At 36.4% G+C, this 27,489-nt stretch overlaps 1 long non-coding RNA gene across 1 annotated transcript; it reads right to left on the bottom strand.

Annotated features, from left to right (window-relative positions):
• Nucleotides 1-10: 10 nt before the first annotated feature.
• LOC150084206 (uncharacterized) lies at nucleotides 11-25,643 on the bottom strand. The gene is made up of 3 exons (XR_016547055.1): nucleotides 25,609-25,643; nucleotides 4,100-4,463; nucleotides 11-712 (listed from the first exon to the last, which is right to left on the bottom strand). It is a non-coding gene; the product is annotated as an uncharacterized LOC150084206 (long non-coding RNA).
• Nucleotides 25,644-27,489: the final 1,846 nt, after the last annotated feature.

Raw genomic sequence — 27,489 nt, 5'->3', positions numbered from 1 at the left:
AATTCCGCGCACTACAAATAAACAGGTAAATAATTGCATAGGTCATTTCCTGATTAGATATCGATCATAGTGACATAGTGTTTTCACTGCTATATCAGTCAGATGGGTAGTCCCTTTTCCTTCTTGTCGACAAGGATTATGTTCGGTCTGTTGTGAGGGATTATCTTGTCCGTTATTATGGCGCAGTCTCAGTACAGCTTGTGGGTTGAGGTGTCTAGTACGGCCTGGGGTATGTACTTGTAATACAGTACACTTTCTTTGATCAACTGTATTTCCTTGCTAGCTTCTGATGTATTAGCCTGGCTACCTGGTCGTACGAGTCTGTCAGGGTGATTAACTTGCATCCTGCAGTGATGTGTTTGGTCGTTTCTGATGGCAGGTGCATCGTCTGCATGTATTATTTGACACTCCGGGCTCCTTTGCGATCTATTTTCTATAGTTCCTGGTGTTGATTAACTGGTATTGTATGGCGAGCATGAATCCTTCAGTCTCTGGGAAGAGAGTCCGCTCGTGAGCCATGCATTGGAAGCCGTTTTAATCTATGTGGTCTTCATGGAGGTCATTGTAGTGTCTACCATGGCGTGCCTTCTTTGCCCTTCTTTCTAGTTTCGTTTGTTCCGTTTGGACGAGAGGGGACTCCTCGTTTAGATTGAGTGGGGGTATGTCGCTTATCAATCTTCCTTATGGCCTGGTAGAGTGCTGCTGTGTTTTTCTGGAAGTAATATTATTATTATTATTATTACAATACCATACCAATGAAACTAGGGATTTAACACGCAATTAGAAAAGAACAGTTATTTACAATAAAAATAGCTATTTATAGAGTATTTACAAAGTTACAAAGAAACAACATATATTAATCAGTAAAACAGTTTTTACCTCTCAGCAGTAGAACTGGGTTCTGCTTATACAGTATCGTGGCACCAGCAGGATTGTGATCAGGCATTACAGGATCATGTTTGCGATATTTGTGATCCATTTGGATCAAAAACATCGCAGACGAGTCAATCACAGAATCTTTGTGTAGAAGCACATTAAATTCATAATCATAATTCTAACTCTCAACATTTATAACATTCATTCAAGTAAATATTATTCATCATTTAGAAGTAAAGCTGTTAAAATCAGTGCTGCTGAATTTGTTAAGTATCCTGGAAAATTCCATTTTCGAATGCGTTGTCGAAATAAAGTATTTCATGGCTTGAACAAAATCTGTTTAAACCACAACTATTATTTGTGTGGAACAACTGCTGCAGATGTCGCCGATCAAGGTGAAAACGAAGTGCTATGACCGAACATCCTTTCATGTCTCTATTAAGTGACCCCAAAGAGCGATCAATAATATTGCGCAATATATTAGTATCACATGATATAATGCGTCTGGGACGCAGACACATCAAGGAAAGACTACACGGAAAATATAGTCTGCCAAGAGGTTTTATAAAGTAATGCATTCTAGACAAAAATATTGCTAATATCCTAAACTAAAATTCAAGCAATACATATAATGGTATTTAAAAGGTACAATCAAATATTTTCAGGAAATGAGTAATATCTCGCCCGAATAGGAAAATATACTGACACGTGACCACTCATCAATAGTTTACATCGGCGTTTCTCAAACTTTGAGACATTGCGTCTCCTTAAAATGATAAATTAATTTGTGTGACCCCCACCCACCACAACTATCACCATGAATTAAACTAATGATTTCATCTGGGTTAGATAGAGTTGGACAAGAAATAAATATACCACTTATTTTCAATAACTGAATTTTAACCTATATATCAATTGAACAATAACAAAACTTTGCATTTTTAAATAAAACTTTTTTTATTAGAAATAAACAAATAAAACAATTAAATTTAAAACCCGGTTCCACGGAAAGTTGCTTGCCATCCCACGAGCTGTTGTGACCCACAGTCTCAGAGGACTGAAAACAATGATAAAAGTTTATTTACACGTGTTCGATTCTGAATGGTTACTGAGCTATGGCTGTTTGAATTTTAAAAGACAGGTTAAGGCGTTTTCAGTGGTAAAAAATAATAAAAACAATAAAAAGTAAATAATAATAAACATGTTAGTATGAATAAACTATTTTTTAGTTATTTTATTTTATTTATTTTTCACTACTGAAAGGCTGCATAGCTCTGTAAACGTTCGAAATTGAATACAGATCCTGAATCGATCCTGAACGCATAGATTATATTTTTATGAACTTGTATAAATTATGAATTATTACTTGTCCATTATTACAGTATATTAATCAATGAGAAACGTCAAACACGTGTTATATTTCAACTGTCATTAAAATCCAAGCGAAAGAAGTAAAGTACATTACAAAAATGTTGACTGCATGCTACGATCTGATGTACGTGTTGCCATTTGTTCATTTTATTAAAACTCAGATCCTTAAAATGCTTGTTACATTTTAATTTTTATTATTTACAGGAGGAAATCGGTAAAGTATTACATAAAGTTGTGTTACGTTGTGAAGTATGTGCAGTCAAGTGAAAATTACTTTTTTATTTATTGGTTAGCTAATTATCTTGTTAGGCGAGTTAGCATATATGCGAAAAGCGCCTATTGTCTTCACCATGTCCGTCTGTCCTCATGTAATTTCAACAGATATTTTCAACTAATATATGGACTTCCATAAAATTTTACATTTGTGTCTTTTAAAAAGATTGCTGAACCATCCCAAATAATTTCAATACAATCGGCTCGATGGGAATCCGGCAATCAGTATTACTTTTTTTTTTTTTTTTTTTTTTCATATACACTGAGTGATCACTGAATTATGACCACCCCTATGAAAATTGAATGCGACCCGCTGACCACGTGAAGTACGAGAGTGCGGAGTTAATCGACTACGTAGCATAGATAGGTCTCAGTGGTTCAGTAGGTAGTAAAATTCCTACTGGTAAAAGGAAGGATTTATGGGACTTTGATAAAGAGCAGATTGTGGTTGCTCGTCAAGCTGGTGCCTCGATTTCCCAAACAGCTGAATTGGTGGAAAGGTTGATGTTAGAAGTGAGCGCCGGGTACAGGCGAACAGGCGCAGCACTGTTGAACAGTTGACTACCCAATACAACATGGGCCAACCCGGAACAATATCTGACATGACCATGCGTCACACGCTCGCACATATGGGCTATACCAGCAGACAACCCCTACGGCATCCTCTTCTAACCAAGGTTCATCGGCATAAAAGACTGGCCTGGTGCAAAGAGCATGCAAGTTGGACGTTAGAAGACTGGAAGAAGGTGTGCTGGTCGGATGAGTCACGTTATTTACTCCACATCGTGGATGGTAGTGTACGGATTTGGCATCAACAACATGAGGCTCTTGATCCATCATGCATGGTATCAAAACTGCAGGCCGGTGGAGGCGGTTGTGGGATTGTCAGATACTTTTTAACGTCAGCAAGCAGTTGACAATAGCGGAGACCACTGATACGTTGTTCCACATGCACTAGGGTCAAAGTTCCTGCCAATGAAACATGCCGCATACCATACTGCTTGCTGACGGTGTACACCCCGCTATGTTACACTGTTTCCCGAATGGCAATGGTGTCTTCCAAGATGACAATGCACCGAGCCATTGGACACTTGTGCAGGAATGGTCACATACTGGACACTTGTGCAGGAATGGTTGGAAGAACACAGTTCTGACTTCCAGCATATCGATTGGCCTTCGAACTCCCCCAATATCAATCCCATAGAGCATTTGTGGGACACTATGGAAAGGCATATCAGGCGTCTGGATACATCAATCACCTCCATACCGGCATTGCTGACCGCATTACACACAGCTTGGTTGGCCATACTTCCCGAACGCTTCCGACGTCTTGTTGAACCAATGCCACGTCAAATAGCTGCTATACTGAGGGCAAAAGGAGGACCTACGAAATATTAGGTAGGTGGTCACAATTCAGTGATCACTCAGTATATATCACATACTGTACATATAAGATGCATTTGTGGATAAATTTATTAAATAAATAAATGTTATATAAACAGCTTTTAAAATGTAACATACTTTTTAACGTTGAAGTTAAATTTTAAAAATAATAAATGAAATAAGCATTAATTATTACCTTTTTTGTCTACAGATATTTTGCAGCAGTTCCTGAAGCTTGAAGGCCATAAACTGTAAAATGAGAGTTGTTTGTACTTATTTAGTTGTGATGGTAATGACACTGGCCATTCCTCAAAATGAAACATGTTACTTTTATCCTCATCTTCTAAGCAGGCTTCCTCCAGTACAATGTAGAGAAAATACTCAGGGCTTTAAATTCTCAACGTCTCACCAGATGGTGCCACATTCAGTAACTGCAAAATATGCCAATATTGGACTAGGTCGTAACTGGAAGAAATATCCTGCGCCAGTTGATGAAAATTCTTTGTACGCAGCCTTCTTGGATATGTTGAGACATAAACTGTTCCGAATTTCTACAGAACCTAAACGTGGCGGAAATAGGAAGTTTCAGACGCAAGGATGGTGACGTCACATTTTGGACAGAAGATTAGAATGTACTGGGAGAAATGCCATAAACACAACATGCAGCAGCATCCAAAAAAAAAAAAAAACTGAACTTAACGGTGTGTCGTTTCTAAAATTCTACTTTAGAAACAACACACCTCCTCTGGTTTATTGTGAAGCAATAATGATCTTTTGTTAAACAATAAAAATAAATAAATAAAGAACTTATTTAAAGAAGTTCTATGGTATTTTCTTGACACTTAAATGATTTCACAAACCTTTATGATTAAAAAATCTTCAGAGAACTTCGTGGAACAAGTAAAAATAGTAAAGTAAACAAGTAAAGGGCTCAGAGCTGAAAGCTTCAGACTATGGGAAATTTACTAGACAAGTTAGTGCAAAGCATAATTTTAGTTCGTAGAAAATCACCGAAGTAGGTAAAATGGCATATTGTAAATGCCTTCACAACTAGTGGCACTGCACTACCTCAAATAAGCAAAGCTTCGTCAGTAGAGAACTCTAACATTAGCATTAGTAGGGGCATATGATGCAAGAAAGCAAGCTTATGCAGCACCAGTCAAAAAAAAAAAAAAAAAAAAAAAAAACCACTTCCACTTCACCCCTCTGTTCGTTCGAAATACCTGTCTAGCTCAGCCTTAAACGTAATTTAGGTTATCATCTTCCACAACAAGAGATAGAAGTCTTCCACCAACCAACTACCCGCTGGCTAAAGGCAAATTTCCTCATATCTATCCCACATCTGTCTTTCCTCAATTTGAATTTATGCCTTCTCAGGTGATTATTCTGAGCAAGAGGAAGAATCCCATCGGCATTGAGCATACTCAAACCATTCAAGGCTTTATACACCTCTATCAGATCACCTCGCCAGTGCCTAGTCTCCAGACACTGTAATTTGCAAAACTTAAGCCTTTCTTTGTAAGAGCAACTCTTTGTTCCATTCACTAATCTTGTTGCCCTTCTCTGTACTCGTTCCAGCAGCTCTTCATCCTTTTTAAAATGAGACCTCCAGACCTGTATATAATACTCAAGGTGTGGCCTCACCATTGCCTCATACAAGGGAATAATCACCTTCTTATCCCTGCTAGAAACATTACTGTATATCATTGACAAGACACCATGAGCTACTCTTGCAGACCGTCTGCACTGCTCAGAAAACTTCCTATCTGCCTGCACAATTACCCCCAGGTCCTTTTCATTCTCTACCACTGTCAGTGCAGAACCAGAGTTGATACGTTGCTCTGGCGTTACTGTTTCCCATATGTAGTACTTTACATGTGTCAATGTTAAACTTAATTTGCCACCTCTCAGCCCATCTGCTCAACCTTTCCAGATCCTGTTGTAGCAGCAGCATAGCATCAGTAGTGTCCTTAATAACCCTGCCAACCTTTGTATCGTCTGCAAACTTGGACATTAAGCTTGATATACCATCATCAATATCATTTATAAATACAGAAAACAACAGTGGACCCAACATTGAACCCTGAGGGACTCCACTATTAACATTAGTCCACGATGAGCAGTGTCCATTGATTACCACTCTCTGTCTTCTCCCCCTCAACCATCCCTTTATCCATAGCAGCAATTTGCCTCCAATGCCACACTGCTCCAATTTGTGCTGCAGTCTTCCGTGCGCAACAGTATCAAAAGCCCCTCTAAGATCCAAGTATATAATATCAAAGTTATTCCCTGCGTCCAGTTCTTTTGTGATTACATCATAGTATCCAATCAAATTGGTCAGGCAAGACTTTCCCTTAACAAAACCATGCAGTGTCCGAGCTATAACTGAAGTCTTCTCTAGATGATCCTGCAGTGCTTCTTTAACCAGTGCCACCATTAATGTTTCCTGTAACAGAAGTTAAACTCACAGGTCTATAATTATTTGTATCAGCCTTTGATCCTCCTTTGTGAATTGGGGTCACATTTGCACATCTCCAGTCTATGGGTACCTCCACTGAGTCCAAAGAAGCTCTCATAATTATGGCTAAGAGTTTTCTTACTTCTTTGTTGCCTCCTTTAATATAACTGGATAGATCCCATCCACCCCGGGTGCCTTTTTTATATTGATCCTCAACAATTTCTCCTCCACTTTCCTCTCAGTTATTACAAAATCATCTAGCTCACTGCCAGAGTTTACTTCACCTCTGGCATTCCTCTTCCTGAATAACTCCTCATGTGTGAATGTAGATGCAAAATACTCGTTTAGTTTGTTAGCCACCTGAACAGGATCATCAACAGTTGACCCATCGATATCAAGTGGATCAATCTGATTCATCCCTTTCCTTCTAGAGTTTATATAAATAAAGAACTCTTTTCTTTTTTTTCTTTTCATCCTTTGCCAAGGATTTCTCATAATCTGCCTTTGCCAGCCTAATCTCCTTTGTGACTTGGTTACAGACCAGCTTATATCAATCATAGGCTTCCATGTCACCCATTAATTTATATGTATCCCATGCATTTTTCTTCTCTTCCATATGTCATCTGTTCATCTGACATCCATTTAGGCCAATGTTAGTTCATCTGACATCCATTTAGGCCAAAACCTTGAACAATATTTCTTAGTTGATATGTAAAGCCTAGTAGCTTCCAAGATAAGTTCTTTGAATGCTTCCCATTTTGAATTTGCTGTTGATAACATCATCAGTTGGTCCCACTGTATAGAATTTAAATACTGTCTCAGACCATCTTCCCTTTACCCCTGATGGTAGTTACCTCTTTGAGTAAATTCCACTTCAGCACACTGTGATCACTGCCACCTAGTGCTTCCTTTATCTGCAGATTCTTAATGCATGAAGAATCACTACCGATAATCAGATCAAGAGTATTACTCCCTCTAGTTGCCTCCCGAACATGCTGATGTAGAAAACAATCTTCCAGTAAATCTACTAAAACCTTGCAAGTGTGTGAGTGACCAATCCACAAATTCCAGTCAATATCTGGGAAATTAAAATCCTCCATTATAAGACTCTCTGATTTACTGGCCCACTCTAATTTCCCTGTACAGTTTCTTATTAAAATCATCAGAGTCATTAGGCATATAGCACACTCCTACTCTCAATTTTGATCTCCCAGTGCTTTTGTCACACAAAACTGACTCGACACTGCACTGTCCAGCGATGTCGACTGGCTTCACTGCCTTGGATTTTATGTGTTTCTTAACTAATAGCATAACCCCTCCTCCCTTCCTATCCTGTCTATCCTTTCTGTAGACGTTGTAAAGTTCTGCATTCCTTATATCTGTGTGACACCACGTCTCTGATATCCCAACAATACTGCCTTTGGTGTTTTGAGCAATACTTCAAATTCATTTACCAAACTCCTAGCATTGGTGTATACATGCGCCTGTTCCTATTCTTAGCTACCCTAACACAACCCATGTGTTTACTTGTACCGCAATGACTCCCAGCAGTTTCTGAAATATCCTGCCTCTTGTTCTCCAGGCTGCTGCTCATTCCAATAGAAGCAGTGCAAGAATCAGTTTCACCTCTGCCAGTGGCTACTGTTAGTCCTTGTATGCCCCCCCCCAAGCTAGCAGTTTTCCGACCCACCTAACACTGCCTCGATAGCATCAGCAAATATTCTTCCGCCCTTTCTATTTAAGAGTATCCCATCCCTGTAGACGCAGTCTCTTCTGTTAACAAGTATAGACCAGGCTGAAAAAAATTCTACCCCTTGAGCCTTGCACAATCTTTTCAGGGCCGAAATTGGTCGACAAGGCTCTCATCATATACTCTCTCCTATCGTGTCTGGGCAGAGTTGCAGACACTTTCAAATTCAACTCTAATTCACGGGTTTTTTTCAACAGTGACCTGTACTTGTTAAGTAATTCTACCGGTCTCCTACTCTTAATATCATTAGTGCCAACGTGTATAACTGTATCACCTTTTGTGCCCTTAAAAAATGATATCCGCTCTACAACGTCATCAACCTTTGCCCCTGGCAGACATACCCTGGTCCTGTTCCACCTATCCTTTTTACATACCATGTTCCCCGTTTCACTGACAATAGGGTCACCAACAACTACTAGTTCCTGTGGGACCAGCGCATTCTGCCTTGGGGGTTGCCGCTGTGTTGCGTGATGACCAAGTGCAAGCTCTGGCATTGATGTGGGCAGCTGAGAGCTTGATGGGCCCTTCAATTTAGATCCTTCGAGGGCATCCACCCTGTCCTTCAAGCTCTCATATAGGCTCATAACAACGCTGAGTTGTCGCTTGATTTCCTTACATCGCGCACACACAAAGACATCCCCCATGGCAATATCATGTCCCGTACCCGAATGCTCCACAAACATCAAGCAAGCAGTGCATTTTAAAAGGCTGTGATTCAGAGGGCAACTGCCCCTCTCAGTTCTTCCCCTGAGCCGCAGCACTCCCATTAGCTTGAGCCTTTTGCTTTGCTGCTCTGGTCTGAGTCATGATTTCGATTTAATTTCAATAAAATTTCAGTACAAAATTATAACCCTAAACTTGTATCCCAACACAGTTATAATGCTATATATATTTTTTAGTATCAAGTATTATCTACGAGTTCCGTTTATATAACTTCCGTGTCAAGTTATGTATTATTTAATTATGTTACGTTTGTAAAATCTAAGTCATTATATGTATTTAGTTAAAAAGTACAATTTAATTGACAATGAAGTTTAACACTAACTCTAATGTTACTTATTTAGCAATTCTACCAACTGTGCTTCTTCGTGGGTAGCACAGTTGATAGAATCGCTGTCCTCCCCACATAGGGCGGAAAAGACTAAGTTCCAGTCCCGTCGATGAAGTTAGGAATTTTTATGGACCTTTTTCACAACGTGGCTGAGTTAGTCGTAGATAGCATGGTTTTTCAGCCAGCAAACAGAAAAGCGACCACAGAACACACTCAATTTACAGATAATATATACGGAGCAATATGGCCTTAGTTGCTATTGCTCTTAAAAATCAATCATATTATTCTGCTTTTTCCCAGCACAAAACAGGCGCCAAGGCGCCTGTTTTGTGCTGGGACTGGCTTTTTGAACAATATACTGTTCCGATGAAACCAGTACCTATAGTGACTTTAGTTATTTTACTAGAACCGAAAAGAAAAAGATACATAATGTTAGTATTATTCAGGTGTACACTTTGTAAAATTAATATTTATATTCAAGAAACAAGTGGTAGTATCTATGTGGCTGTAATGTGCTGCCATCTGTATTTGAATGTTTTCAAAACGATTTCGAAATTTAGTACATATTTAAATAATTATTGGTTATTACTACTTCTGACTGTTTGGACATGAAATGGTATAATTTTATTGAGTTACAAACACCTTTTAATAAGCCTTGAAAGCTGCACAAACAGTTAATATCAAAAATTTGCTAGCGAGTTTATATACCGGATGTTTAACAGATTGTTTTAATAGTCACTTGGTATTTCGGCTTCAATGATTTAGGGATGCATTGTAAAGAATTTTGGCAACCCTAGCACATCACTATGATTAGGGTAATTAATTAATTAAGCTCAGTGAGCGTCAGAACGAATAGTGGCAGCAGAGTTGTCTTTCTGAATGAGCCTTCCCAGCCTTTTCACGGAGTACCCGATTGTAGGCAGTCCCAACTGAGATCCCGAAAATATAAATTGCGGTTGACAATTAACCAGTCTAGCAATTATCCGAAGGACAAGTGTTTTGAGGGACCACTTAGCCGAAAAATGTGCATTTCATTTGAATGTGTTCTGTTACTCAGATTAAAAAAAAAAAAAAAAGAAAAAGAAAGAAAAGAAAAACTATTAGAGAAACTGGATTGGCAATAAAACTATCTCTCTGGTCTTAGAAAATTGCCTGTTATTCATAGGGTACAATACAATCTGTTGCCCTATGAATAACAGGCAATACAATACAAATTGTATGACTGCTTCCCGTGACATTTAGGGAACATTTTATATATGGTGATTTTTACCATATAAATGAAAGTCAGAACTGGTGCATGCGCACTTTAATGAGCTTTTTCCAGGACAAAAAGGAATTCGTGTGTTTACAGCAATTGTGGCATAAACAGGGTCGCTCTAAACAGTATGCAAAATGTGCACGTACACTCGCGCCAGATTCTGAAGGGGCACATAGAGTTCGTGCCCAATAGCCAAAGTGTCTTTCCCAACGAATCCGTTGTGTGCGACCTCAGCATGGAGAAGACGGCCGTTGGGTCCTCTTGCACGACAACGCATCAAGATACGAAGCTCTCACTGTTCGGGAGTTTTTGGCTAGCAAAAAATTCTGCGTACTGTCGCACCCGTATTCATCAGACTTATCTCCGTGCGACTTCTTTTTGTTCCCGTAGCTCAAGGCATCACTGAAAGGCTATTATTTTGATGAAGTCGACACCATTCAAAGAGCTGTGACGAGACCATTGAACAGTATACCAGTCACGGCCTTCCACTACTCGTTCCAGCGTTCCAGTTGCTTCGTGATTGTTACATGTGAACGAGGGAGGAAGTTACTTTGAATAAACCAAGGTTAGTTTACTCATACATGAATCATTATTTTTTCTAGAATCAGTCTCGTTTTCCAATTGATTCATTGTGTATCTGGCGAAAAAAAATTTCAAGATCTCCATGATAACGAGCAAAAAGTTATTTGGATGTTTTGAGTCTAAGACATTTTTGATCGGGTATCAAAAGGCGAAGGATCATCATGCAGAAATGTTTGTCATACCTCATTCACCTGACAGAATGTTTTGCATCTGTTCAGTAGAGATGCTTGTAGGCTCTACTATTTGTCTAACGGTTTCTCTAATGTACTATAGCGTAATAATCGAGTTAATTTTGAAAAAAAAAAAAAAAAAAAAAAAAAGTAAAAATAAATAAGCGAAATTGATGAAATATTCAGAAGCTTAGATTACAGAAAATAAAGCGTTATGTCTGTTCAGTTTGCCTTTTCTGATGGAATGCATAGAAGAAATAAAAATGTAAAATTGACTGTTAAATGTTTTAAACGATCTGTTTCGCATTCCTTTCAAGTGTCTTTATCGTAAATGAATTAATTACAGAATATGATTAGATAATAATCTACAAACAAGTCGAAAATTCATTATGTATTTTATTACAGTTTATCTGCTGTTGTATCGTAATGGTATCTTTTATTTATGGACCAAATCCTGAAGGTTGCTCAAGTTGTGCAACATTAATGTCACACTTCTAGTATTAGGACGGTACTACACTAAACCTTGATTACTTTAGCTGTGATATAAAAGCGACTAACAACACTCGTTAATTCGTTGCTAGGAGATTGATACTGGAATTCTATCAGTAAATAGCAAATGTATTTCCCTTAGCACACTATAGATGATTTTAATAACACCTTCATTCATTCCAGCTTATCTACTTTCTGTTTACATTTACTAAGCCGTTCCTTAACCAACGAAGAGTCGCAGAAACTTTCTCACCCCAATAAAATATCAGTTTTTTAATGAGTTAGAGAAATGAAAATTAATTACAATTAAAGTAATCAAATTGAGACTCAACTGCTTTATTATTTTAAATTATTTTTGGCGATGACTTTGAGCTAATGACTTTAAATGAGTAGGGAGGGAGTGAGAGTGTAATACAAAGGTCATGCCAGCCGCCATTACGAACCTAAAGTAGACCAATGAGCATTCTTGATAATTTTCTTCGTGATCATTAAATAAGCATTAAAATATTTTAAATATATTTCTATAATTAAAAAATATGAAAATATTAAATGAATTTTAATTAATAATTAACTTTTATGTTAAGATGACAAATATAAAACAGATTTTTTAATTTAGTTCCCCCCCCACACGAAGCTTCTGCTACTTCCAAGTTTCCTACAGTAGCGACACCTGTTTTAAGTGTAGCGCAGCGTCAAGCAATTATTAACACAGCTTTTAGATCACTTTTGTGTTGATATTACATAAATATACACGCAGAAGAGGTTGGTTGTCTTTAATTGGTTTTTCAGTAATTTCTGAAAAGGACATTACTGAAAAAAACTGAATTTTTATCCAGACTGATTGGTGTATTTTTGCTTTAGCGCTAATGCAAGCTAAGGCTATGAGGCATCGGTGTATTGTGTGCATTTCATCGTTGTCCTTCCATACTGTGTAGAAAACTCCCGGATTGGTATCCCGTCAAGACGGATGAACTTCTATGAGCACTTTTCACCTTGTGGTCGAGTTAGTCGGTATCGGGCAATGTCTGTGATTTTTTTACCCGAAACTTGGGTTTGTTTTTCATCCAGTAAACAGACAAATTTAAAATACAATGCACGCAGTTCATGGGTACAAATATTGGCCCCCTTATGGTATTAGCTGTTTTCGAGAAAAAATAAAACAACATCGGCCTATCTACACTTTTTATAAGCGACATCTTAGCTCTATTTTCTTCTATTATCTCCTTTTGATGTTCTTTTCCTTCTCTTCCTGTCACTTACACCCAGTAGAAACAATAATGCCAGCGGTAAGGGTGCGAGAAGTCAGATAGCCCAACGGTTGAATTGGTTTAGTTGTTAAAGATCACGTGGGGACATTCGGCAATCTGGAGGGAGGGGATCAGAATTCTCCACTGCTTACACCTTGGAAAACATTGTTTTAGAGAATAAAACATTCTCTAAAACATTCTAGAGAACGTTAATTTTTGAAAGAGCCGACGCTACCTCCCCCGGAATAACGCCCCAGTCAAGAAGCTTTCTTGAATGTCGCTAATCCTGAGAGGCATCCCGATCCATCGTCGCTCCGGAACAATCGTCCAATCTGCTTTTTGCATTATTTACCCATTTTTACCAGACTGTTAAATAAACATATACAGCATTGTCTTTCATAATGTAATACCCTGCTGTCCTCCAACAAATACCTCTGTATTAGTGGCGATAATAGGGCGGTAAAATGCAACAGATCCTGAGGCTCCAAAGTCTAACTATATCCATTGGGGGCAGGGGAAAGCACTAAAATTTTGTGAGGCCCTTGTACTCGTAGCTATGCCACCGCTTTGCGCCCCACCAGAAAAATTTCTGGAGACAAATTTCTTAGGATCGAAATTTCTGTGCCATAAATTGCGTTCTGTTGGCTTATTTTGAAGCTCTAGCCAAGAGAGAGCTAAAAATTAGAAGACAAACTTCCCTCTCATACTCTCCACTTTACACGAGATCCATAAAGTGCAAATACATCGCCTCTTTGAGAGCACTGGTGTAATTAGAGAAATTTAACCCAGAGCTAATCCAGTTAAGCCAACTAACACATACGTAATTAAACTAACATGATTATGATTTATTATTACAACCCCCTCCCTTCATTCTCAAGTTTGGACCGTGATCTGGAATCCCTAAGATCACCCACAGTTGAATACTAATCTGTCTGGATAAGGTAGAAGAAAGTTTTTCCAATATATTTAATATAAAAAACTATACTGATATAAATCTAAAGACCACGCGCAAAGACATATTGGCAAAATGCCAAAAATCTCAATATAATCGATTCGAAAGTAGTTTATACATTCTACATCTACTCACGAAGTGCGTCATCATGACTAGGATATTCCAATAGCTGATATGGCCTATATGATAATGATGCAACAGGTATAGCATAAACCATCACCAGAATGGAAACGACCTACATTAGTGTTTGCATGGTGTGTAATTAGCGTACGAACACTACAAGATACGAAATTTTTTTTGCAAATCTGACTGGTCTCTTGGATACAAAGTCCTCTTTGTGATTCCAAAAGAAAATTTGCTGAAATGCAATAATACTCGATAGCAAAAAAAATGTTTGTTTGTTTTTTTTTGCATTTTAAGAACACATGACAAGCAGCATTGGTCCTGCAATTCTCAAATCCCATAGATAACAAGTACTGTTGTAATCAGTATAGGTATGGCAATGACAATGCAGTTCAGTTCGATGGGTCAGATCACATGATCCCTAAAGTTCAAGCACTGCTACATGATATGAAAATTATTACTTTAGACACTGTCCATCGTATGTAAATATAAAAAAAATTAATGCGTTTCATGTACTGAAATTATCCATATAATATAGGGTGACCAGATACTGACAGCTACAACCGGAAAAAAGAGTTTTAAGACTACTTTAAAATGAGGAACTACATAAAAAAAAAAAAAAAATCAGGGCAATGAGAACTTCCTATTTAGGTAACATGTGCTCTAAAAATGAAACGGAAATATTTTTAAAAAATCACAAATGTTTTAATATATTTAGCATTAGCAGTGACAAATGATGCCTCTGTACTCGTTCCTACATCCTTCCTAAAATGAAGCCTCCAGACTTAAATGCAGTACTCAAAGTGTGGCCTGACAATTGTTTTGTACAATGAAATAATCACCTCCAAATCCTTACCAGCAAAATTTCTCTATATCATTGACAAAATTCCATGAGTTGTCCTGGCAGCCTATTTGCATTGCTCAGAAAACTTCATTTCTGACTACTCAATTACCACCAGGTATTTTATTTGAAGTATAATCGAACAATATGACCAAGTAATCTTTTCCAATAACGAAGACGAGTTAATACACCAGGTAGAGTAAATCTTAGGGCAAAAGAAAAAAAAAAAAAAAAAATTAACATGGAAATATCAACTGCAAAAACAAAAAACATGGCTTTTCAAGAAAAAGAACCCGTCCGAAGCAAAATTTGTATTGGCAACACAATTCTTAAACAAGTAAATTGTGTTAAATATCTTGGCTACAACCTGAAATAACATAATTCAACACTATAACAGAGCATATAGAACAATATAGAATTATTAATCAAGTTTTTAATCCAACAAAAATTCAAAGACATACCAGAAAAAAAAATATACAAGACACTAGGCAAACCAATGCTCATATACGAATCACTTCAGCTGAAATGATATTTATGAGAAAACTGCAGGATTTACGTTACTAGATCACATAAAAAACAAGGACATACAAGGTAGAGTATAAATGACACCCTTAACAGAATACTTCCAACATTACAGACAGAAATGGCTACCATATGTAAGAATGGATAAATCCAAAATACCTCGTCAGATTCTCCGATACATCCCTAGAAGAATTCCAGGAAGGCAAATCAAGAGATGGCTGGAGACCGTAATAGGCCGCTAGGCCCACTACCTGATAACTTGATGATGATGATGAATTGAGAAGTATTGCAATAATATAAATCAGTGGCCAAAGGCTTTATGCAATCATATTTTATTGAATTTCTTTCTATCCTAATCATATTTTGATTAAAAAAAATTTTACACGTTAAATGTGTTAAATATAACACAATATAATGTAAGTTAGCATATATAATATAATGGCATTAACGATTTTTACATCTAGGCGGTCTCGTTCATCTGACCAATGAACATTGACAGGATGAGGTAACATTCTAAACATTTACTTCAATCATTGTGGTGTGTTAAAACTATAAATTTTTGACAATGATTGACAGTAGTCTATAATCGATCAGTCATCTAAAACAAAATCTGTTAAATCAATTATAGATTTTTCTAAAAGCTGAAGTATGCCCAATTAAATAATTTTGAATAATGATTCTTGAATTTCAAAAAATATTCTTTCAAGATTTCATTCCAATTATGTGCCAGAATATAATATCGACCGAATATTAAATATTTTCGGATTATTGAATACACTTCATTTAATGATAATTCAAAAGGTTTTAGAATAAATTTCAGCAGCTTTCATGCCTTCAATAATCCGAAAATATTTAATATTCGGTCGATCGCATGATATAAACTTAACCAGCGAGTTTTTGAATGTGTCAATAACTTGTCATGCGTTACATCTAAAGAACGAAATTCTGAAAATGAAAAAAAGTTTGACGAACTAGTACTGAAACTAATATCATATCCTTAACCAAGATCAAAGACGACTGTAAGGAGGCAAATTATTTGTTCTCTGTCCACGTGAAATCATGCCTTTTATTAAACAGGAAGGTGCTCTGGGAGAGCACAGCAGGGGGGGAAATCAAAATTTGCACCACCAAATAAATCTTTATTGTGATGCAGTTATACAGCACAATTTCCAATTACGGCCACAAGCTTCAAGGTTAACATGTACGAAAATAAATAACATAAATGGAGACAACCGCTTATAAAGATACGCACAGCTGTTATAGTCAGCTCTGGGTGAACCTTACGCGCATAAATGGCTTTCTCAGTACAGGAATGTGAATGTCTCACACAACGTCATATTTGGTAGATCTAATTTGAGATTGATAACGAATTTTTGTAAATGTAAATGATGAAACCGATGGGTAAACTATTACGTTTAAAATTTCGGAAAACGTTTGGTTTTCCTGGGGGGGCGATTCAAAGATTTTTATTCACCCAGAAGTAGTTGTGATAGACGCTTGAACCAAAAACCATGTATTACACTGTTTCAACATAGTCACCAGACAAAATTATACATTTTTGCCACTTCTTAACACATTTCCGCAGATCAGTTTTGTAGAAGTCCTCTGACTGTTCTTCAATCCACGACTCGACATCAGAAATCCCTCATCATCAGCAGCAAAGTATTTTCCACGAAGAAAGGACGCCAGGGCAGGAAAGAAGAAGAAATGCAAGGGTGTTGGGTCGGGTAAATAAGCAAGATGCGGCAATATTTCAAAACACATTCGTGGGAACAAGTGTTCTCACTGCAGGATGCGAGAAATGCGCTGGAGCATAATCATGGACATGTGTTTTTGTAAAGGGCGGCTCCTTGAACGTCAGCTCATCTCCGCCTCATATATGTGAAGAACAGTATCAATACAAATGGGCCAGATATGTGAATGACGTAGGTTTGTGTGTGTGTTCTGTTTGGCCACTTGACTACCCAGAAGCATCAGTCACCTGGACAGATGATTCTGTCCAGGTGACTGATGCTTCTGGTTGGACCCACCTGATGGAGCAGGCGCACTTTTTTTGACAGCTTTCCCCATCGTTTTTCTTTTATAGCAGCACTAGCTTTATGAGATGGAATAATACGTCGTCGTCACAGCACAGCCCTTTTGAAGGTAATCTGTTAGTATTACACCATGCTAATCCCAAAAAAAATCTGACAGCATCACCTTGCCAGCACCTGGTGGTGATTCTGCATGCTTCCATTGTTTTCACATTTGTTTAATTTCAGGATCATAGTGATGGATCCAAGTTTCATCCATGGTGACTAGCCATGGAAAAAAAATCTTCCTGATTTTTCTGGCACATCGACAACATTTCGTGTGCACATTGTGCCCTTTCCTTCTTCTGGTAAGGGGTCAGAAGTCTGAGAACCCATCTAGCAGACACTTACGCATATGCAACTGTTGATGAATGATGTTCTCCACAGACCCTACATTAATTTGAAGTTCTGCAGCTGGTTCTTTTACGCTAATACCGCGATCTTCCAGGATTAATTCCTCAAGTTTTGCAATACTCTTTTCTGTTACAGCAGTTGCTGGGCATCCCGGGATTTTTTCATTATGCACTGAGGTTCTTTCACATTGGAATTGTTTATACCAAAGTTCAGCAATACTGTAACCCGGGCAGGCTCCATAAACAGCTACCATTTCTTCATGTATTGTTTTGGGTATTTTCCCTTGCAGAAAGAGGAACCGAATCACTGATCTGCATTCCCTTGTGACACTTCACTTCATTCAACGCTTCAAAGGAAAAAAAAAAAGAAGAAAAAAAAAGGATTGTCAGATCGAAACCAAAATTTTGTGGTTGATATAAAGATTTCAAGGTATGAAACAAAAAAAAAAAAAAAAAAATTCATCTTCCTATCACAACTACTCCTGGGTAAATACAAATCTTTCTTCACCCCCCCCCCACCTTATATACAATAGTATGCAAAAATATGGATCACTCAATACCTTTCTACTTTATAATATAGAAAAATATATTTAAAATGAATTTATTAAACGTCTATTATAAATGTAAAGCACATTTGTTAACAATTTATTTATTTAATAAATTTTCATCTTTAATTATAATTAATTAAATAAATAATATGATATAAAGTTACTCTATAATAACACCTAACGGATGGGTATTTAAAAAGTTTTCGCTCCCGTTATTTGATTACCAATGTTGTCGAAAAGAGTTTGTGTTTCAGTTTTTGCAGAGGTTTCAATAGGAAAAGCCTATAAATAGTCGGGCAATCTATACACTTCTCTGATAAGCTCCTTATGACAGTTATCCAGACTGAGGACTTTAAAACTACACTCATAAATAAATGAAAGGCTTAACAGGAAGTCTTTCAAACATTATATCAGGCAAAAAGAGTCCTTTAAAAAAAAAAAATCTGAAAGCTTATCGAATTTCTGTTTTCTCTTGAGTATATAAACATCCAGAGTTCCTTAAGATACTGACTGGTGATCCGATTTTCCAAGGTGGCGTAATGCCTTGATTTAAATTCAGCACAAACAGTGTCGAAAATAAAAGGAAAAAGGGAGTTTTAAAGAAAATGCTTGGAATCATGAGTATTTCCCGGTTACGTTCACTTAACTGATGGAGAAACCTTGCAAATCAACACTGGTTGGCCTTGATCTGTACGATAACGAAAAATAAGAATTAGAAAAAGAGTGTCAGATCAGATTAATGCCATCAATAATAGATATTGATTAAACATTACATAAGTCTGTAAAACTTATATTGCAGTATTTATTGAACAGTATATCCAGGGAATCAAATGACAAATGAAATTTAATAAGAATATGGAATATAGGTATTCAGAGTAAAAGTATACCTATAGAGTTATAAGGCCAAGTAACCTAAGTCGTAAGGTAACCTAAGTTGGACTTCATTGTTATATCCTATAATTAAATACATAATATATACATAAAATACAATAAAATAATATTAAAAAAATAATAAAATGATGATGAAGCTAATTACTGATAAAAAAAATACATTAGATTGTACGTTTTCTAGGGCTAGCACCACTTAATACATCCTATCAATAATTGGCTAAAGCTATCTGTTTCTGTTTGCTATTTGTCAGGTTGTCTAGGTGCAAATATCCAAAATTATAGATTCAAATACTCTAAAATTATAGATGCAATTAATGTTAAATTTAGCAGCAAACTGGCAGAATAACAGCTAGCCCGACAGGTAGCAGTGAATCAAAAATAATGAAAGCGAGTGCCAACTAATAATTTTCTTATAGGTTTATTTACTAGAGAAAAATGATTATGTAGTGAATAGGAAAGGCTTTTGCCGATTTAAGGCAAAGAGGAAGAGGAGTAATTTCAATTTCCCTCGAATTGCTCTAATAGATTTTGAGGTATATAATTTAGGTTAGCAAGCATACAGCAAAAGCGAAAAAAAAAAAAAAAAAAAAAGCATATTATAGAGATACTTCGGATTTACCGGGTGCGTAACTGTCCGTCCCTTTAGTAGGGATTCTGGTATTACAGTAGGTAGTGTTGCTTGAAGTGATATTGAAGAAATTATGGAATATCAGATGTGCTATATTACAGAAATCCAATAAAGAATTGAAAAATACCTGATGTAATAGAAGATTTTAGAATATTCTCTATTTTTTATTGAATTTCTGTAATATAATACATTTGGTATTCCATAATTTCTTCACTATTACTCCAAGCAACACTACCTTGTGATGATATAATCTGGTACTGAACATTTTTAAAAATTCTAAAATATTCAAAACTGTTTGAGAATCCATAATATAGGAATATTAAGAGTTTTAGTATAATTACACATCTAGTATATGTCTAGAGCAATATGAAAAAGTAGTCATTTTGCTTTATCTGTAGGTATATTATGGTATGACGGATCTGAGATCAACTTGTTTGGTTGTGATACTAGTGAATCTCAGAATGCCGTGGAGGTTGGTTATAAAGGTCAAAAATAAGTTTAACGTTCAGTGATTAGTTTATTTAACCAGTAAATTGCCTTTCCGGTGATGTTTTTTTATTTTTTTTTTATTTATATCACTTTGTTCAGTTTTTCTGTCAAATGAATCAAGGAATAGTTAGAAAAAAATATTTCATCATGTATAGCAAAAGTAATAAAAGCACACGTGAAATGCATCTCTTTATCCATTAAACCACGACTTAAAGTATTACAGTGTTTATAATATTGTGATTTTCTGGTTAATATAACAAAATCGATTCCTGGTTGTAACTTTTCGAATGATATATAATTTATCTTTGTAGATGCAAAACTCAAGTCTAATATCATTAACAAACATATATTCGAGAAAGATTTTGATAATGTGTAAATAGATTGCTAATAACTAAAATTTCATTGAAAAGATTCAAATTACACTCTCTGAAACTGAAGTAATTAAAACAGCTCATTTCAGAGCTGTCCCACGCCCTCAGGCATCCAAGCTATGCATTTCAGATGGAATGAGTTCCAACAACACATACAAAAAGCCCTCTTGCTACATAGATCGGTAGCTGCGATTGAAAATGAGGTCACTCAGGGTCGTATCTCGTTCAAAGTCCTGTCTACTAGTGGGTGACCTGGATCAACAGTCTAACAGTTGGAGCTGCTGATAGAATTCTTGACTGTGTATTTAGTGCAATTATTTTCGGTTGGCATCACTTTTAAAATTCAAAGCAGCTTCATTGCCTGAGTGAGATGATAAGGTTAAAAATTCACCATCACGTCTAACAAAGTGATAACGCATTCAGAATTAAAGTTAAACTTCAAAGAGGATTACCATGTTGCAAAAACCAGGAAGTAAAACCATACTATTCTTACAAAGTGGTTTTAAACACCAATAAATATTGTTTTTCTACACGAGAAATGGCACCCCTTTTCTACGAATTTGTTCACTTTCGATCACCCATATGTTTAACTGCACATGTTATCTTTTTATTTATTTTATCACTTGTACTCTTCAGCCATTTCTTCTCTGTTTAATCATGGGCGTCGTCCCCTCTGCACTTATGTTATCCCCATAAAATATGTAATCAAAAGTCCATCTGTACAGGTCTTCAAGGAATGATAGTCTGTTTATCGATATCACCTGAATGATTTATTATCCTTCAGTCAGTGGAGCGAGGTGGTTCGCTGAACTGTGCATGGAACGGAAACTCCCTAATAACTATCTCAAATAGGGGAAGTGGAAGGAGAAGGTGGGTGCCAAAGTTTTCAGGTCATTACCTGTATAGCATTGTTGCCACACTAAAGACCACAGACTGCATGTCATCCATCTGCAGTAACGATAACGTGTCGCTGTCAAAACGCTGCAGGAGGGTATAGAAAATTTCAGCGTAGAGGATTGTGGTAAGAGCGACAGGTCACCTTGACATTACGGATAGTGTATTTATTTTTCGGTCGTCTGATAGTAGTAGTTGTTTACTACAGACGTTAAAACAGGTTCCGTCACTAATGAACCGTTGTGGAGGGTCCTAGGTGCAATTTCGAGTTTTGAACCCCATATCAACATTACTATTGCCTTAGTACAACGGTTTTGGTAATTCATAATGATGTGAACAAATTTAAATCGGGAAAATTAGTATTCGTTTATTTGTTTGTTATTCTAATTACTTATTTCTTTATTTGTTATTCTGCATTATCCCTTCACTAATTTTATATATTACAATTTCTACTAATTCTAACGATTTATATAATTATAATTTCTAAAAATTCCCAAAGTATTTTAGAAATATTAAAAATAATATTATTTCAGTAAATAACATAGCAATTTTCCTGCTATGTTAACCATAAGATAAAAATTTGTGAGCGGGTAAATACCGAATATCGTTACCAGATCTTTAAGTCGGTTTAATCTCTGGTTAAATCAGTTCAATCTGTGTAGCTATAAAACGTGTGAAGAAAATCTATTTGCATATATTATAACTAATGCCGGCTCCATTTTGTCTATAAAACATTGAAATCTAGGATAATTAACATGCCCAAGTTGAGGCACCATTAACATGGTGTCTCAATTGTAATAACTAGGGTAACCAACCGTCTCGAATTTTGCGGGACGTCCCGATTTTCGGCTGTCTATAGAGGCGTCCCGAAAGAACCCTAGGCGGGACGTCATTTGTCCCGATTTATCACATAACGTAAAATAAATAATATAAAATATAATAATAGATTGTACTAAAATTCATTAACTAGTATAACGTGAATGTGTATAGAAAGTTTAAATAAAATAAATCTCCATTTACATCTTCGATGTTTATTTGTCTTTCATTCCCAGACACGAACAAAATCCAAGCTTCGGATTGGTGCGCGTGTGTGTGCTGCCACATCGTAATACATGTATATGTGAAACATGTTCGTTGGCATGTATAGATAACGCGGGGGTCCGGGGATAGCTTGCGAGTGAAGGGGTTGAATTGAAACAAAAGCAGTCAGCCAGTCAGTTTAGGGACCAAGAAGGAATATGTACGTACGTTAATATTACAAGGTATTTTGTAATCTGATGCCAATGAAAAAATTCCGATTTTTTTCATTGGTCCTCGAAATTGGTTGATCAAGAGTTGGTCACCCTAGTAATAACCACAGGGTCATATAAAATAGCTTTGAAACAAATATGGTCAATAGTTTAATCTATTGGGTTCTCAACCTCGGGCGTACGTGGATACAAGGTTGTTGTTGTAAGGTTTTTAGGCGCATCAGCAACTTAGGCCATATTGCACTGTATGCGATTGATTTGCTGGACGAAAATCCGATTTTCCGGGAGAAAAAAACAAACCAATTAACTCAGCCACTTTGTGAAAAAGGTCCATAAAAATTCCTCGCCCATTGGCGGGATTGGAATTCAGGTCTTTTCCAGCTAGGAGTTGGAAGAACGGTAACGATACCAACTGTGCTACTTATGAGGACCTGGACACAAGGTGGGTCGTGGCTTGTTCCTACGTGAAATGGTGTAAGCCATTTAAAAAAAATTCAAAAACCAAACGAAACTTCACCCAGATGAAAAAAATAATAATAAAACAAAAAACAATTAAAATAAAATAGAGCTCCCTATCACTTTACAAGGTAGGTCATGTTGCTACTACAGGAAGGCTAGAATCTGTGGTTTAATTAGGATTCCCCAACTTCTGATTTTAGGGAAATGGGCTAACAACATGTAACTTAGATATACTCATCCACGGGACACAGTATTAAAATCATATTTCTAGGAATTCTCCCATACCACTCATGATTATCTGATGGGTAGGTCGAGAGAGCAACACAAATCCCGGGATAAATAGCGTCACTTAGACCGCCTCTTCCACTTTTTATAACTTTTATAACAGTGATTCGGGCCTCCTACACAATGTCTGAACTCGGAGATGCTGATCCTCTGTCCCTTCACCCTAGACGTCTCTTCTAGTGGGTCGTTAGTTGAAAAGCCATGGTTTAAATACAGTATTTCAATCTCTTCGCAGAGTTTTCTGTGATATTTGAAGCAAAGATAAAGAAAAAGGAAGATCCATTTCAGGAACGCGTATGCGAGATTAGAAAAGTTGGGTGTTTGAAGGATAGGTAAAGGGCAGATCCGTTTTAGTTAGGTGAACAGAAATGTCAATCAGATATTCGAAAAGACAGAAACATAACCATTACTCCGCCAATTAATAATCTCTAATCTCGACATTTATATACAAAACATTATCAGACAAGATCTTGGATCTCGAACTCATCAGACTATCTTTCACTTATATGATGTTCTTGTCTTCCCTGAATCATAGGATAACTTTTTTTGAAAAATTTTTCAACCGTTCTACAATTGTTTGCAACTGCACCTGCTAATGCTGGATATTAGTGCATCCCTCTTCAACAAGGGAAAACGTGAAGGTGGTATAACCATCTTTATTAAAAGTGTTCTCAACGTAGAGAAGCATTATTGATTAGGCTATTTCTATTTCAAATTTTAAATAAATAAATAAATAAATAAATTCTTTATTGCTAATAAGTACAGGACATGTACTAGAGACAATAATACTCAACACGGCGACATGGCCAAGAGTTTTACATTATAAATGAAATTAATTGGCAAACAGGAAAAAAAAAAATACCGTTACATGGAAATTATGAGTTACAAACATGTAAATTATAATAATGAAAAATGAGGACTAAACGTCATATGGAGGAAATTATCCTAGTTCCACAGATGGAATCCACTCGAGGAGCATGTGACGGTATTTGTAGTCGGTAGCTAATTTCTGAAGGTCGACTCCAAGACGGAGCAGTGCCTGAATTTTGGGGAGTGCCTGGGCAGGTAGGAACCGACTACACAGTTTCAACCGGTTTTTTTGCATTATAACCTGCGTTGAGGTAACGTCCCCTTTTCTTAGTATACTGTAAAATGTTCTCCCCGTTATTCAAGAAAATTCCCACCTGTCTAAACTTTGAAACTTATCATGTTAGAGAAAAAAGGTAATTCCCGCACAACTGGTATTATTGGTTCTGAATTCCATGATAATTAGCGGCGACTTTAACCCATGTACTGTATCGAAAGCTACTCTTCTTGATCAAATAATTCATCAAATTAATATATATTATCTCTTAAAACAACAGTTATCCTGCCCTACTCGTTGTTCTGATATTCTTAATCAAATTTTACCAATGCCTTGCCTCTGACTTCTTAAGTTTAAATCCGATTACTCAGCAGTTTCAAACTGCCTAATTTTCCATGTGTCTATTAAACAAGTATGATATAAAATACCCTAACTCTACATTTGGTGCCCGACCTTCTAGCCTACTTCCTTTGGGACAGTCTTATTGAATGTCCATTGAATTTAGGTTACGCCCAATTTTTCCACATAGTTGGCTTACACTGCTAAAACGGCGGCCTCTAAGTCTGTTTCTAATTCTTAATTTAAAAAAAACATGCTGGACGCCTAAACTTGCTAAGCGATTTAAGTATAAACATAAAACATTTTGCATCCTTCAAGAAATTTCTCATTCCTTCTGATATCTATCCCATGATTATGCTAAACTTAAAAATGGTTATATTAAGTAATACATCAATAATAAAATTTTAACCAAAAGAATCTTAAAATTTCTTACTTTTGATATTAATAAACGGCTCTCTTGCCTATCTATATTTGACAATTGTTTCTATTTTTAAATACAAATTGCCCAAATACATTAAAACACAATACAATTATAACATTTTGTATGAATAAAATAAACATAATATAAATAACATAAAACAGACACAAAATATACAAACATGGTAGCTTCCATTGGCGTATGCTACTTTGCTTTACCAAACTCAATAACGATTGTTATGGCAATGGAAAGAAAAACACAAGAGGATCATGGGAATACCAGAAGCGCAGCGCCACTATTAAAAATGGTTTTCTTGCCTATTTTCTTCCTTATAATTTTATTTACATTTTTTTTTAAAATTGTATACCTACGTTGTGTCTAAATTATTTTAATTTATATTTAATAATTTTTGTATTATATTAAAATTCTTATTCAATAGTTTAGCCAATATCCAGTGAAATTTTATGGTGTTAATATTTTAATTACAGAACTTCTTTCATTATTGGTGCATGGTCTTCCACTTCATAGCTTCCTTCCCCATTTCGAAAATGTTTAGTTTATAAGATGCTTCTTTTTTGAAACATCTTTGGAAGCGGGATCTTAAGTAAGTTAATATAATTGCGTAACACAGTTATCTGATAAATACATATGTGGGGGCTTGACATGACACTAAAGATAAGGATGAAAGGACTGTCAAACACTGAGATAAATTTTATCAATAGCACACAACGTAGGCCCACACACCAATACATCCGTTTTACGAGACAGCACCAAATGTTCAGAAAACAGATGTCAAAGACGTCTGTTTTCTAAATAGTACCAGTGAAAGTCAAATATTAAATTCATTCTTTGAGTTCATTCCTTAAGTCTGGATATAATCAACGTTATCTTCATCTTATTCGACAAATAAGTGGAATTATTGCCCAAGGAAACGGAAATGCGTCACATTTTAGTTTTTATCAAAGCTCCGGATGTTTTGTATGTCATGTGAAGTGTTTCAACAGTACCAGGAATTACTTACAAAAGGAAATGTAATCAACTTGTACAAATAACCACGGATGGTTAAAAATTCGTCAGATATGCAAATACAAACCTGTTCAAAAGTCAATATTAAACTTATTCAGTGACGGCTTATTCTTGTTCGCAGAGAAAAAATAAATTTATTAACTTTTGCTGTTACTTTTTTATTTTTTTAGCTCACGCGTATAGGTCAAATTTCCAATTTATTGATATGCTGCAATTATATTAGTTAAAGAATAAGAAAAGCTTTTTCTAAGTATGGAAACTCACACCGTTATACATTCTTATTGGAATAATGATGTTGTTCGGTTTTTAGGAGTATTAACGCCATTTTCCTCCAAGTATATTGTCTATAAATTGCGTGTATTCTGTGGTCGATTTTCTGTTTGCTGGACGAATAATCTGAGTTTCCAGGGAAAAAAACCATGCTATCCTTGCCTGAGACCGACTAACTCAGCCACGTTGCGAAAAAGACCAATAAAAATTCTTCATTTCATCGACGGGACTCGAACTCAAGTCTCTTCCACGCAGTGTGGGGAGGACGGCGATTCTATCATCTCTGACAAGCGCTGGAATAATGAACCAGCTAACTTAAGAACAACATTAACAAAAACAATAATAAAAAAATATTGCACAGGGCTAGAGTTCAGTTCTGAGGGAGGGGGTGATTTGCACATATAACAGTTTTTATGTGTTTAAATGTATGTTCTTCTTCCATACACCAGTTGGCTGCTCACTTAACCAAAATACAGTACATCAATATGCTATTAATATACGTTTATCATATACTTTTATCATTATACTATTTTCAGAAAATAGCATAATGAACCCAGAGCGCGTAGGCCTTTTCACCTAAAATACATCAATCATACAGTTCGATATGTTTGGTAATAGTGGCCACCCGACAGCTGATGAGAAGCCAGTAAGCTTCGAAACAGCTGTCCTGGCGGTTCCTCAGCTTTTTGAATGTATAGCCGATTCGCCTGTTCAGGTAACAAAAGATATTTGTAACTTTGGCCGAAACGTTAATAATGGTATTTCT

Source organism: Mastigoproctus giganteus, chromosome 6 (assembly GCF_048544385.1).
Source record: "Mastigoproctus giganteus isolate SK-2022 chromosome 6, ASM4854438v1, whole genome shotgun sequence".
NCBI classification, from domain to species: Eukaryota; Metazoa; Arthropoda; class Arachnida; order Uropygi; family Thelyphonidae; genus Mastigoproctus; species Mastigoproctus giganteus.
Note: the sequence above shows the minus strand (reverse complement) of the source record. Positions and strands in the feature narration are given on the sequence as shown.